Source organism: Aedes albopictus, chromosome 2, assembly GCF_035046485.1.
Source record: "Aedes albopictus strain Foshan chromosome 2, AalbF5, whole genome shotgun sequence".
Lineage (NCBI taxonomy): Eukaryota > Metazoa > Arthropoda > Insecta > Diptera > Culicidae > Aedes > Aedes albopictus.
This window is the reverse complement of record NC_085137.1, coordinates 124,609,074-124,625,075: the sequence shown is the minus strand read 5'-3', so window position 1 is coordinate 124,625,075 and position 16,002 is coordinate 124,609,074. Positions and strand designations below refer to the sequence as shown.

The 16,002-nt window shown below is 39.7% G+C and overlaps 1 protein-coding gene across 2 annotated transcripts in view; it reads right to left on the bottom strand.

Annotated features, from left to right (window-relative positions):
* Positions 1 to 16,002, bottom strand: part of LOC109417772 (probable nuclear hormone receptor HR3) — a 617,254-nt gene that overhangs the window by 559,576 nt on the left and 41,676 nt on the right. The window contains exon 1 of one of the 2 annotated variants that reach the window (XM_062850335.1): positions 1,579 to 2,218. The exons of the other annotated variant lie outside the window; for it this stretch is intronic. The gene's annotated coding sequence lies outside the window, so the exon portion shown is untranslated. Of the gene's footprint in view, positions 1 to 1,578; positions 2,219 to 16,002 lie in introns of those variants that run through there. 2 annotated transcript variants of the gene reach the window in all.

The window sequence follows — 16,002 nt, the reverse complement described above, 5'->3', positions numbered from 1 at the left end:
GTATTAAAGCAGTAATAAATTGTAAAATGTAAAATTAATGTAAAAACGGCTCAGTTATGCCCATGTGGCGCCCGAGCCTTCCAAATCAACGAATAAGTACAAAAACTCACCTATTGTTGCACACTCCATGTTGTTCTTATGAGGTGTGCAATAAATGACGAATTTTTAGCCGTGCAACATTTGGAAAATTACCTTATAACTTTGCTGTCCTTTGAAAAAATATTGCATAATACACTGTTCCCAACAAAACTGAATTATATGACCAAATTTCAGGAAATTTGTTCGATAAAAACCCCCCAAGACGAAGAGAACAAACCTGCCGATTATAACTAAAATCACCCTACACAGCAAATAATTTTGTAATATCCAGGCGCGTAATTTCTGGCGATGTATCCATTTTCGAACGTAATCACACTCGTATACATCGATTTCCAACAATTATTACACTCACCATGTACACCCTGATTGGCACTGGAAAGTGTCAACAAACCCATTCCAGCAAATATTTAGAAGCAGTATCATATTTATCACCTTCCATTTAACTCGGTGAAATAGCCGAGAGGTGAGGGATATGCCTCACAATCAACGGATCAGTGTACGAATCCATGCCAATATTTTATTTATATGTGAAACATCTATCGTTCCGGTTCTAGCGATTGCTAGACCCTCTGTCAAGCTGCGGCGGCTAATTTGCTGCGTAGAAGGGATATAATATGTACATCACTTTTACGACGTGACTAATGTGCACCGAATAAGTGATGTGATATCACAAGAATTTTTTTACTGTGTGAACTGAATCCAGTTTTCGGATGAATTCCACAGCAACTTGCCTAATGAAACATTCAAAATTCTTGAACCCGTCTAAAACGATTCTGAACGAGTCCTTACCTAGAACTTTTCCCAAAAATATTCCATAGGAAAAATTCCTCGAATCTGCTCAAGAATTTAATACAGAAATTTCTCAAAAAATAACTGATGCTTGCTAGGGGAATGACAGGCAAGGGAAATGGCACTATCCTTTGTTCACACCCAACAAATTTATGAAATTCTAATGCAAATTTTATAAGTTTAGTTTCTGAACAAAGGATAGTGTCATTTCAGTTGTCTGTTCTTGCCCAAAAGCTAGCATCATGACGAGGTTGTCAATGTGATGCTGCCTTATTGAGTGGAGTGGAGCTTTGGTAAGTAAGTTGCCTTGATCGTGAGGTCCCGGATAATGTGAGTTGCGTGGTATTCACAAAATCTCCTGAAACCACGAAAGGGCACCAGAAAGGGGGGGGGTGTTCAAAGCTCAGAATAAACAATGACCACGTGGGTAAAGGATAGCACCTTCAAAGAATCGCGCTTGTGGTGCTACAGCGTGAGAGTGGTGTCGCTGAGAGTGACCGAAGACGTGACTGTTCGTGGATTAAGAGCATCGTTTTTAATAATAAATGGGATGATTCTTCGTTCTTCGTTCACTACCAGCCCTGTTGGTCCAACTACCATCACGAGATGCATTGATTGCGTCGAATCAGCCAAGATGGCCTCTCACACCACCTTTCTTCCCCCAGGAGTAAGTTTTCTCACTTTGTTTACCTCTTTCACTTCAGCCCCCTTATCCAAGACACAAATCTCCCCGTTTTAGCTCTTCACTTTTGGTTCACGTCCCAGCTGAATGCTCTTTTTGTGCAGTTGTTTATGTTTTGTGATTACAATTTTATACAACAACACCAAAATGCACTTCTATCAGCACTAATCCACCGAAAAAAAAACTTGTTCCAAGATCAAACACCAAAACACCGAACGCCCACCATCGATGCGAAAAAATCAGACTTTTGTGCGTTTCTCAGTCGTCGTCGTTGCCAGAAGTATTGCTCAGCGCGAAAGAAAATTCCTTCACAGAAAAATTTTCCCATTCGACCCGACCACCGAAATCGATTGACATTCAAAAAATCACGGATAAAACAGTCAAATGCACTTCTATTCCTAAAACGATCCGGTCACTTTGCAGTTCCCGCACATATCCTGAAAATCCAAATCCGATTTGGCTTCTATTGGCACGCCATTTTTTCACCACCGACGCGCGACTTTTTGTTTGGCATTTTGGAATCGAAGGAAAGCGGATCCTTTTCTTCTCGTCGTCGTTTTTGCGCTTTTCCGACCGCACCGAACTTGCTCTGTCTGTTCTCGTCTGACAGTCAGTCAGTCATTCAGTCTGTCTGTCCTGCCTGTCAGTCGCCTGCTGCTGTTTGTGAGGGTGGGTTGGGTGGTGTCATTGTCGGTCGGGCCGTGTTTGGATGCGCGTGACGACGTGCGTCCTGATATTTTGTTGTGCTTCATGTGTGGTGGTGGGTGAGCAGATAGGTGCGGCGAGAGGGTGGTTGTCCGCGATGGACGAAGGATAACAGCATGCTTCTCCTGGGATAAGGATGGTTGTCGGAGTATTGGTGATAGTGGCAGATTGGGACGAGATGCACTTTTCCGGAGATGTGCAGGAAGGAAATGATTTCTTTCTATTCGAGAATGTGTCAGTGTTTAGATGACGATAAGCTTATAAAGCTTTGAAATGACAAGGGATGCTAATGATCACAACCATCCGGGTCAGATACCCCAACATTGTTAATCAATTTTGGCATAATTCACGGTGGCATTTGTGAAGGAACCCTTTTGGAAAAAATCAGAAAGAATCATTGGAGAAATTTTTGATGGAACCCTCGGAGGATTCCTTGGACGAGTTACTAAAGAAATCTGTTTTTGTACATATAGCATTCTGGAAACCCGCGTAGATATCGGTTATTTCAGAAAACACTTCGTTTTGTGAATGAGTGTAATCAGTATTGTACCTTCTAATTCCGCCCTATTTTGCTTATCCTTTGACAGATACGCGTATTTCAACTACCACTTGTAATCTTCCTCAGTGTCAGTTATCCAGTCATCCATTCCAGTCATCTCACATCCACTTCAGTGGATAACTGACACAGAGGAAGATTACAAGTGGTAGTCGAAATAAGCGTATCTGTCAAAGGATAAGCAAAATAGGGCGGAATTAAAAGGTACAAAACTGATTACACTCATTCGAAGAGGGTATTCTGCTTAGCGGGTTCGAAAAGTCGGTACATACAAGATTCGTTATGTGGTTTAATTAAACACTTTGTTGCAAATAGTTCCTATACGTTGGGCTCTTAGTGACTGCCTATTGATGAATTAGAACGATAGGGCAGTGCGTTTCAGTTCGTAATAAGGAAAACTACGATAAGTCGTGCACCGCTGTTAGGAGATTGGCCGGAGAACTGATACTACAATGTAGAAAGGTTTTGTATTATAATTATTAAGTTACTAATTGACGTTCAATAAGTTTGCAGTTATTGAAACTGCTTGCAATAGAGTTGCTCTCAATATGGTATCCTGGCTCCGAACTGCCACACGATCTAACGCACTTTATTCACTCGAATCTACACTTACGGAGTACTGATCGCGGCGGAAGTGTATCTCTAACTGGCTTGAATTCTTGAGATTGATTGATTTGCCTTTATTATAGAGATTTTCAGCTTTTGGCTGGTTCGTCACTAAAAATTCTTGATAAAAGTCTTTGAAAAGTTTCTGAAGGAAAATTTGAAGAAATTATACTGCAGAAATATATGTAGAAAATCCTGAAAATGCATAGCTCAATGCCTGAACGATATTTTGTAAAGGAATCCTTATAGCAATTCTAGAAGAAATTCCTGGAAGAATTCCCCAGAAAATGTTGCAGATGCCGAAGTTTTCACTAGTGGAGGCATTTCTGGAGTAAACTTTGGATTGATACATGAGAACATTTCAGAAGGAATCCTTGAAGAAGTTTTTAAAGTTGCCTAAGAACCTAAAGAATTTCTTATGAAATTGGCATAATGTCCCAAATGCGACTAAACATTGTTCTCTAATGTTCTATGTGCATGTTTGCAGTTATTAACCAATCATTTCTTCATCCAATGACTATTTGCTATTTGTATATTGTCAGACACAAAGATACTCAAGCAAGTCAAGGAAGAAATTCTGCAAAACCTTCATGAAACTTCCGGGGTAATTCTTTGAGCAAATGTTGAAAGGGTTCCTTGGATGAATATTTGATTGAAAATTCGGAGAAAAAAACATGGACGAATACTTAAAGTTTCCTAAAATAAATCATTAGGAGAGAATTCTTCAGAATTTTTCTTGATGTTATAGGGTGACGATGGGTATTATCGGCAGGTTTGTTATCTTCGTCATGGGGGGTTTTTGTGGACCGAATTGCCTGAAATTTGGGCATATAAATCAGCTTTGTTGGGAAGGATTTGAGGCCAATTCTGAGACCTACAGGTTTCAAAAAACCCCCCATGACGAAGCGAACAAAACTGCCGAAAATGCGTAAGTTCCCCTAGTTTCAAGTTGTAATAGTTTTGATAGAAATAATCTTTGGAGGAATTCCTTATAGCTTAGTTAGTGGAATTTATCAGGAGTTTCATGAAGAAACTCTTGATGGATGTTTGAACTTATTCTTGAGACATTTCTGGAGGAGTTGCTGGAAGATTCATTACAGGATTACACACAAGAATACGTGGAAGAATTTCCGAAGAAATTTTTGCAGTAATTTTTACAGGAATCCTTGGAAAATTTTCTGAATGAACTGTTAAAGGAATTACTAAAAGAATCCTTGATGGAATTGCCTTAGAAAACTTTAGAAAATTTCCTGTAAGTCTTCCTAAAGAAATCCTTGAAGGAATATTTGGAAAAATCTTTACCTCGATTTCTGGGGGAACTCCATTAGGGAAAATCTGTTTTAGAGCCTCTTGGAGAAATATTTGATTATTTGCCCGGAGAATCTCCAGTAATAATCCACATGGGAATTGTCTACGGGGAGATCTCTAAAAAATGTCTAGCGAAATCCCTAGAAGAGCTACTAGATAAATTCTTTTATTATCTCCAGAAGTATCAATACCCAGTATTCCAGCTGGAGAACAGAAACAGTGAATACATTTTCATTGCAAATACTTAACACGAGCTCGCTGCACTCTACGGTGAACCCAACATCCTGAAAGTGGCTAAAGCTGGACGGATACGGTGGCCTAATGTTGCAAGAATGCCGGACAACAACCCTGCAAAGTTGGTGTTTGCTAACCATCCGGTTGGTATAAGAAGGCGTGGAGCGCAGAGAGCACGATGGGTTGACCAGGTGGAGCGAGATCTGGCGAACTTTGGGCGTGACCGACGTTGGAGAACTGCAGCTGCACATCAGCAAATGTTGCAATGCAAATTGTTGATTCAGTGTTACCATGAATTTGATCCCAAGCAACACACATGTTATATATAAGTTACAACAGCGCAAATTTTAGTTGTATAGAAGTTTATTTGACGTTATTCCAACACAATGTTAGAATTACGTAAAATTAACTTTTATACAACCAAAACTTGCGCTGTCGTAACTCTTATATAACATGTGTGTTGCTTGGGATGTGGAACTAAATAAATGAAATGAACTTATGTTTTGAGCGTGTTAACTGCTTTTGAAATCTCAATGATGACGACTTCTTCAAGCTTAAAATTTGTGCATTATTTTTTTAATAATTTTTCGAAAAAATATATACAAACATTATCGGCAATTCCTTCGTCAATTTCTTTGGGATTTATAAGGTAATTCCTTAGGAAAGATAAATGGCATTTTTTCGATAATGTAATTGAAATTCGTTCAGTAGTTCCTATAGGAATTTCTTTGCAAAGGCATTTTTTTAAATATTTTTTTTTGGAATTCTATTGGAATTGCTAACAAAAATTCCTTTTGAGAATTACTTCGGCAGTTTATTGTCCTCCTCTCTCTCTCTCTCCTCTTCTTGGCGTAACGTCCTCACTGGGACAAAGCCTGCTTCTCAGCTTAGTGTTCTATGAGCACTTCCACAGTTATTAACTGAGAGCTTCCTCTGCCAATGACCATTTTGCATGTGTATATCGTGTGGCAGGCACGAAGATACTCTATGCCCAAGGAAGTCAAGGAAATTTCCTTTACGAAAAGATCCTGGTCCGACCGGGAATCGAACCCGTCACCCTCAGCATGGTCATGCTGAATACCCGTGCGTTTACCGCCTCGGCTATATGGGCCCTTATTGTATATAAAGTTTTTCCTCCGTATACTGCTTTGGAAATTACTTTAAAGATTCGTTCAGAAATTTCTTTAGAAATTTCATAGGTAAGTATGTAAGGAACCCACTTTCACAATTCTTTCGGCATAGTCTTTGGAAGTTTCTTCGCCAATTTCTTTGTGAAATCCTTCGGCCATTATTTTGGAAATTTCTCAGACAGTAGAATTTTGAAAATTTGAAATTTAGGAACGAATTCGCAAGGAAATCACGATTTACAAAACAAAAACCGGAAGAATCAGTGATTGGAATTGACGAATTAATTTTTATATGAGCATTCATAAAAAAAATCCGAGAAATACGAAAAAACGACAGAGAATTCTCCATGGACTTGCCGAGGAAATTTCCATGGATATGCCTGTGAGAAATGCCAAAGGAAACGATTTATGGTGGTGTATAAATTTCAACAGAAATTTCTGCAGGATTTCATGAAGACATTTTTAAAGAACCTCTTGAAGAATGCTGAAGTAATTTCGGAAGGGATGTGCTGAAAAAAAAATGCTCAAGGAATTTTAAAGTCATTATCTAACTGTAATATCAAAGATATTGCCAGAGATATTCCTAAAAGGAATTACTGAAGGACTGGTTAAACAAATTATTGGAAAAATTCCAAAAGCCATTTCTAAAGAAATTACTAAAGAAATTATGAAATAGTTTTCAAAGAGTTTATCAAGGGAGTTGACGTAGACAGGTATTCGTGAAGAACTTGTTTAAAGAATTCATAAGAACGGCAGAATGAGTTTGCTGTTGATTCTGTGAATTCCTTCTGCAAGGAATCTTTAAAGAGACTCCTCAAATAACTTGTCGAAAGAATTCTGAAATGCATTGATGAAGAAATTTTCAAAGTATTAACAACAAAAGGGGAGGTGGGAGGGAATCCATACAACCCCAGCTAGAAAGGTGTGAGTATCCAGTATGACCATGTCGAGGATGACGGTTTCGAAGCGTAATTACGTATCGGTTCAGGAACTTTTTGATAATGAAAATGTCTTCATCTTTTTTGGTCAGAGCATATCTTCGTACCTGTCAGACAATACACACATGCACAATGGTCAATGGCAGAGGAAGCTCTCAGTTAATCACTGTGAATGTGCACACTGCTCATAGAACTCTAAGCTGTTAAGCAGGCTACGACCCCAGTGGGGAAGTTTGGCCAAGAAGAAGAAGAACATTAGGGTGGCTCAAGCTTGTATGGCAAAACCACATGTCAAAAAGTTCGATGGGCCCCCTTCTCATTTCGTTCTATATGACGCCACGATGCTCTGGCCAAATTTTTAGCTAAATCCGTTAACATTAGAGCGGTGCTAAACTCGTTTGAAGTTTGTATGGGAGTTTATATGGGAAAACATCGTTTTTGCAATTTTCTTCTGTGGGGTTCTAAGTTTCCTTAAAACACGTAATCGATCCTATAGAAATATAGCCTGTGATATGCCGAAAAACTTTGCCGAAGACCGCAACGTAATCAGACACTTGCGAAAAAAGATACAGCCTAGACAGTACGGGCCCATTCAATGAGATTTTATTGCTATTGTTATTCCTTTACATGTTAAATGTTAAGCACCACCAGATGGTCTGCGTGTAATATCTTTTCTTACAAGCTTCGGATGACTTTGCGGTCTTCGACAAAGTTTTTCAACACATGTGAGACTATAGTTCTACACAATCGGTTATGTGTTTTAAGTAAAAATAGTGCCCCTCATGAGAAAAATGCTAAAAACGATGTTTTCCTATATAAACTTCCATACAAACTTCAAATGAGTTTAGCACCGCCCTAATGTTAACGGATTTAGCTGAAAATTTGACCAGAGCATCGTGGCGTCATATAGAACGAAATGAGAAGAGGGCCCATCGAACTTTTTGACACGTGGTATTTTGAGCCACGCTAAAGAACATGCCCAAGAAGATGATGATTATAATTTTATTTATGCCCAAGAAAATTTCTGAGGAAATTCATAAAGAATTTCCGAATAAATTTCGAAATAAATTTTAAATTTCGAGAGGCATGCCGAATTATTGATGGTGTTGTGCTTTTTCACGAGAGAGTGCATGCTGAAGAATTAAAATATTTGAAAAAATGTTTTTTGTTTGTTAAAAATACACCAGACCTCAATTACCACAAAATTCTTACAATAACCGTCTCCTCTATAACCCTACTCAATGGAGAATATTCACTATATGTAATCAACATAGGAGAACTGGAGTAAAGCACACACCAAACGCTTTCAGCAATATTTTGCTGAATTTTGCCGAGCTGAAGGGTCCAGCAAAATTTTTTGCTGAACTGTCAGCAAAGTTTGCTGAATTTCAGCAAAACGTTACTGGTGATCAGCAGTGTTTACTGAACAAATCAGCAAAATTTTGCTGAAACCCTCAATCGTTTTTTGGTGTGCAGGTTCTATTACTCGCTGTTGTCCGTACATAAACCAGTCACCTACCAAATCTCGCGAAATTTTGATTCGAATGAGCCACTAGGACTTGCGAAGTTTCTCTATTTTTCTTCCAATTTTCAAGTCTGATGGTAGTATGTCTTGAGACGGACAATATGACAAACACCTTCACATTTGCAAAAGTGCTATATGTCAGTTGTTCACGAATACCTAGCTCAGGATCGTTAATTGTGCGAGCGTTATTTGGGATGTTTTTGACGCAGATGAAGGGAGCGTAAATTGGGGCTTCCATGTACAGTCAGGTCTTTTTTTACGCGGTTTTCATTTACGCGGCCGCGTAAATGAAAACTCCATACAAAAAAAATTTCATCGTCTTATTTTTGCATGATTCGTCGAGAAATGGTGAGACTTTTTTACGCGGTTTTTCGAATTTTGAACTGAGTTTTTTTTACGCGGTACGTATCACCCGCGTAAAAAAAACCTAATTGTATTTCAAATCCTCCCGCTTTAATGAAAATTCTCTTAAATGCTTCACTTCAATATCCTCTAAAACTTCTGCCAGATATTCCTTTCAGAATTTATTGCATTTATTTTTGTTTGGCTGTTTTTGTAAAATTCACGATTTGGTCACCAAGCGGTTGAATTCAAGCCATAAAAGCACACACCGTGATATGCACATCGAGCAGCCCCCTGTTGAAAGCTCCAGTATGTAAAGCAGTGTACACTACGCTATTGCAAGGATACTTTACTGCGCATGCACTATATTCATTCTATCATGGTGACCAGATAAAGAGGGCGGGTATTTGAACAGGAGATTTTAAACTTGGTAATATAAATATTCAACCGTTTTACATTTCCTTACATTAGTTTTAAGGATATACATAAGAAATCCCACGCAGGATACAAGGTCGTTTAGTCGAACACAATTCGTCAGAAAATTACCTGATCAAGTAAGTCGTTTAGCTTAATTGTGTCAAAAGGAAATCGTGGTTACAAGCAGTGCTGATGTGTAAACACATGGTGGCACTTTTGTTTTTAGTTTAGTTTTTTTCGTCCAAACGGCATTTGATCAAATGGTCTGGACCCGTCGATCGGAAGCACTACATTCCCGTTTTTTTTCTGAAACTCAAGCTTAATTATTCTTCAATTTCTTGCAGCAGTTAGGTGTATCAATTTTACCACCACTCACCATCCTTCGAACCCCCCGTTATGGCCAGTGTTCAGCTGACTCGCATCTGGAACGGGATTCGTAAGCAAATCCAAACAAATCGTGGTTCGGTTCTGTTCCTGTTTTTATATTCTGCCATCAACAAACAACTCCCTCGCACTACCTTAACAGCTCCCCATTCCTCTCAAGTCATTGCGTTTGGCGGAATGTCGTCTTGGGCTTTGCTTTCGGTACGGCAGGATGATGGGGGATGCCATTTGTTTCCCGATATTAGCGTAAAATAAAGCGAAGTCGTCAGTACGAACGCAAGCGAACAAGGAAGGAACCAGTCGAACCCGTCGTCGCATCATCGGGCGGTTGTTGGGTGGAATAACGGATTTTGTGCACTAGTCGTGCAGATGAAGTCTTCTTGGTCATTGCCAATATGAGGCGATTGTGCGACTCACGAGGAGTGTCCGCGCGAGACGTCGATTGCATTCTTGCAAATTTCTCGGATGGGTTGTCGTTAGTCATGGACTTGAAGAGTGGCTTAAGATTCCTTGATAACATTAGATATTATGTTAGAAGGAAGTAGTTTATTTTACATGCAGTAACCGATTATTAGGCTTTCATTACTGTTACAGGGTATAGACAAAATGATCGGGACAAGCAACGTTTTCAGTTTCCAAAAAATGGCCAACTAGCTATAACTTTCAGAAAAGTGCATCAAAAATTCTCAAATTTGTACTGTAAGTTGGTCAACTAGTTGTCCATCAATGGTTCAAATTAAGGAACGATAGAGCTATTCTACATGAAGTAAGAAATATTTTAGGGAAAAAGTATAATTGTTCCACAGTCAATTTTAAGCATTTATATCTCCGGATCCAAAGAACCAAATGCATTGAAATTTTGAGCGTTTATGACTTATAAAATGATCTTCGAAAGACTTTTCACTTAGCTTAAAATTATCAACACGGAAAGCAATATTTTTCAAATAAAACAACAAATTAGCCAATACTTTAACATCGCTTAAAAATTCAAGATGGTAATGACAGTTCATTGGAATTCCCTCTAATTTTTTTTTATTCTTCAACCACTTAACCTAATGTACAGCTCTTTTTGTCCACTAGGGCACTGCGTGAGCGATTCCAATTGGCGGCTGCACTTACACATTGTACAGCACCTAAATGCATTCTATGATAATTAGAATTAGAAGTAGACTGTATCGAACTTGTAGCTGTTGCGCTACTGTCAATTTTCTACCCTGTCCATGGTTCTTGTTCCTTCTCCAGTCCGATTGGGGGTCCATTATAAGTTGCCGTTTAGCCGATATCCAAGTTTCCGGGTCCGTTAGAGCATATGCTCAGAAGAGGGTGAGGTGTCAGCTGCTCTCGGGGAAAGAGCAACTGACAAAAAATTGCAAGTGCCGGGGCTGGGATCGAACCCATGACCATCCACTTATGATTCCCTCTAATTGACTTGAATGTAAATATATTTTTATGGCGACAAATTGTTGATTCAGTGTTACCATGAATTTGATGTTTTTTTTTATCTGTATTAACGAGATTTTTAGCCCTAGGCTAGTTCATCTCGGGACTCACGCTTTACTTCCCTTCCGAAGGAAGAACCCACATTTTGTGAGCTTGTTGGGAGTGGGATTCGATCCCAGGTCCTCGGCGTGATAGTCAAGTGTTCTAACCATCACACCAGGTCCGCTCCACCCAATTTGATGTTGAACTAAATAAATTAATATGAATAAAAATATATATTTTTTAAGCAAGTACCAATATATACGGCAATATATTGAAAAAAGTTTTGGGATGTATGTCGAAAATAGATCTTTTTACTATAAACTCATAAAATAAATTTAATCCCTATAACATTTTTTTTCTTATGAACAATTTAAGTTAAGTCAAACGTTTTACAAAGTTTATTATATAAGTCATCATTGCTCCAAATTGTATTGCATTTGGTTCATAAAATCCGGAGATTTAAGGGGCTGATCATAAACTACGAAGACCAAAATTTGGCCATTTCAGACCCCCCCTCCCCCTCGTAGACTTTTGTCCATACAAAAATTTTGAAATTTGTATGGAGCGTAGACTTTGGCCAGACCCCCCCCCCTCCCCCCACAAAGTCTACGTGGTTTATGAACGGCCCCTAACAGTCCGATCTTCCCAAATTTGGATCATTGATAGACAACTGGTTAACCAACTCACAGTACAAATTGAGAATGTTTGATGCATTTTTCTGAAAGTTACAGCTAGTTTGCCATTTTTTGAAAAGTGAAAGTTATGCCTGTCCTGATCCTCAAGAAAAAAAAATATGCTCAACGTAACTCGTCAACAAATTTTCAAAGGAATTTTTGAATGATTTTTATACGAATTTCCACATAACTAAAATAAAAAAAAACGAAATGAAGAAAGAATGTCTGGAGAAATCCTTACTAAAATAGCTGATCTCTTCAGGATTTTTGAAAAAGTATCTGAAGATATTTCTGAATAAAAATCTGTAGATATTCCTATAAAAATCTGCCGAAAAATTGTATGGGAAATCATGTAGAAACTTCTATGAACAATTCCTGAAAAATTACTTAAAGAATCCCAAGAAGAAGTTACTAAAGTTAACCGTGGAGCAAATACAGGAGCAATTTCCGATCACAACGGAATATCCGGAGAAATTCACTAGGAAACATCTGCATGAACTTCTGCAACAATTCATGCTTACTCGAAATTGTTGGTGGAATTCATTGAAGACTTGAAGAATTCTTGGAGAAATTTGTAAAGAATAAATCCCTGGAGGAATTTCTTAAAGTGTGTTCTGAAAGAAGTCCGGCAGCAATTTATAAATTAATTCATCAACCGATTTTTAAAAGGGGCCATTCATAAACCACGTAGACTTTTTGGGGGGAGGGGGTGGGGGTCTGGCCAAAGTCTACGCTCCAGAATAATTTAAAAATTTTTGTATGGTCAAAAGTCTACAAGGAGGGGGGGTCTAAGATGGCCAAAATTTGGTCTACGTTGTTTATGAACAGCCCAAAAGAAACTCATAGAGGATTTTTCTAAAGGAATTCTTTCAAAAAGTCATGAAGAAAACGTTGGTGAAATTTTCTGAAGAAATTCCGTATTTATTATTTATCTGAATAAATCGCTGAACCAATTCGTAGAAGATTTTCCGAGAGAATCCGCAAATTTCTAAAATAATACATGGAGGAATTTCTGAGGTGTCTCATAAAATGTTTGCTAGAGAAATACTAAGTAAAATTTCTGGAGGAACCTCTGGTAGAATTTCAGAAAGGAAGTCAGTAAAATTTTCTGAAATAGTCCATGCAAGAATCTATAGAAGATTTTCTGAAAGTGTGACGGCGAGCAACCCTAGTCTTCTCAGCCAGACTGCCCCATTGTATTTTTCCACAATGGACTTGCTCCTCCGGGCTGACAGCTGACAGGTATACGATGACGAATAATGATGGGACTAAAATCCATAAACAAACTTGTGACTGAACGAATGTTAAAAGTTTTGGTGAAATCGTAGAATTTAAAATTTCACCCTGAATTTACGTGTAAATCATTAACGGGAAAGTTAGAATTCTTAACCCGGCTCAGTAGTAAGGTTTGCATCGATAGGGGATAGTAACCGATAAGTAACAGTTTTCTAAAATGTTCACAGGTATTACACGCGTATTGAATTTATTGAATTCATTGAAATAAATAGTTAAATTAAATCTAAATTAATAACCTTATGTAGCGTTGACAATCAAGTAAGTAAAACTATAAAATACCAAACAAAACAAGTCAAAATTAATCATGCAATGTGCTCTTCCAGCCTACAATATAAAACTTAACCTAAAACTACTTGCTACGAGAGGAATCTGTGAGAAGAGACGAACTGAGATTTTGTAAGTAAATACTATTGTTAATGCCCTAAAATTGTGACTCAATTATAAAAATACATTGCAGTTAAAGTTGCCCCGATACTACAACTCTGTGGTCCTGCTTCTAAAGAAATCAGTCCGAACAATCTTTAAAAAATCTCATCGATTCCTCCAGCATGTCGACATTGGGAGCGAATGATCCACAGATGCAGAAAAGCTGCACGGCCTGCAATCGCCCCGACCACATCGAAGATATGGTCGCATGCGATGATTGCGGAAAATGGTATCATTTCGGTTGTGCGAATGTCGATGAGACCATCACGGACCGATCATGGAAATGCCAGCCTTGTAGACTCCTCCTCTCCGGGGAACCACCGAGATCGGAAGCCGGTGCAAGCTTGAGCGTACCTACTGGAGCCACGAAGAAGCCTGCGAAAACGACCGGTAACAAGGTAACAAGCTCCCGGAGATCGAAAAAGACCAACGCTAGCAAAACTGTAAGTGTTACATCTAGTGCGAGGGCTAGACTTGCTTTGGAACTAGAGGTTCTCAACGAGCAGCAGCAGTTAGAAGAGTTAGAGCTAGAAGAGGAGAAGCAAATTAGAGCTAGACAGATCGCCCAAGAGAAAATGATTAAGGACCGTGAGCTAGAATTAGAAGCTAAAAAGCTAGCGGAGGAAAAAGCATTCTTAGAAAAGAAAACGAACGAAGAATTAAGGTTTCGTAGGGATCAGATGGCTATTAAGAAAAGGTCGTTAGAAGAAAAGGCTAAGCTTATTCGCGAACAGTCACTGCGTGGGAGTAGTCGGTCATCGAGTGTCAGTCAAAGTGTTTCACAGTTGAGTGCGAAAGTTAATCAGTGGTTGGTGAATACGGAACAGCAAGCGGAAGGGAATCAAGAACATCCGTTGGAGCCGAGTGATCCGACTAATTTGGTTCTGTCAAATTCGTTCAACATGCTTGGGTTGACGCAGCACCAAAGCTGTAGGCTGAAAACGTTCAACGCAAATCACTCCGGCGAACCACCCGCAGCTGTACAGGATACGAATGAAATTGTTAGTGAGGTGCGTCCAACCCATGGATCGATTGCTGATATTCCTTGGCACAAGATCGGCAACAGCTGTACCAGACGCGAACAGGAACAGGCTGGGCGGAAAACCCAATTCCTCGAACAATCAAATAGGCCGCATGAACGACAAAATGCTGATGATGAAGATTCGCTTGTGTTCGATCATCTAACAGGTCCTTCGAACCGTCAACTCGCCGCACGCCAAGTTATGGGTAAGGATCTCCCCATTTTTGCTGGAAATCCAGAAGAGTGGCCCATTTGGGTCAGCAACTTCGAGAGGTCAACAACAACATGTGGGTTTTCTCTGGATGAAAACTTGATTAGATTGCAGCGCTGCCTCAAGGGGCCAGCTCTCGAAATGGTTCGTGGACGACTGCTGACACCAGCTAGCGTGCCACACGTGATAAAGACACTACAACTGCGATATGGCCGCCCAGAAACGTTGATTCGTGTTCTTACCGAGAAGATTCGGCAACTTCCGCCGCCAAAGATGGATAACTTGGAGTGTATCATTGATTTCGGTATGGCCGTAGATAACCTAGTGGAGCATTTAAAGACAGCGAAACAATTTGCACATCTAACAAACCCTTCACTGTTACACGATCTGGTCGGTAAGCTGCCAGTCGAATATAGATTGAAATGGGCAGCATTCAAAGGTGCTCGAGCCGACGCCGATCTGAGAATGTTCGGAACCTTTATGAACTCTATCGTGGAGTTAGCCTTTGACGTTGCAGATGATAACCCGTCCAGTACACCTCCTAAATCACAACAAAAATCGAAGGAACGTGCTTACCTACATGCTCACTCCGAACCAACAGATGTGAATGAAAACGTAGTAAATATTCGATCGGATAGAATCCAGAAGAAGATCTGTGTTGCGTGCGGAAACGAAGGTCATCGAGTTCACGAGTGCGACCAGTTCAGATCGCTGAGTGTCGATGATAGGTTGAAAATTGTGAACCAAAGTTCGTTGTGCAGGACGTGCTTGAACCAACTCGGTAGATGGCCTTGTCGAACCTGGCAAGGATGCGGAATTTCAGGCTGTCGCCTACGTCATCATACGCTCCTACATCAATCACCACAAGTAACTTCAGTTGCCGTATCTACAAGCCATTTGGACCAAAAGCAGCAACACAGTGGCCCCCTGTTCCGGATCCTGCCAGTAACATTGTACGGACCACGCGGCAAGATCGACGTTTTCGCCTTTATCGACGAAGGATCCCAACTAACGCTCTTAGAGGATGATGTTGCTTCCAAAATAGGACTGTCTGGATCCAGCGAACCGCTACAGTTGCTGTGGACTGGAAATGTTACACGTAGCGAATCAAAATCTCGACGACTTCTGGTGGATATTTCTGGAGTCCAAGCGAATCAGAAATTCAAGCTTGCCGATGCCC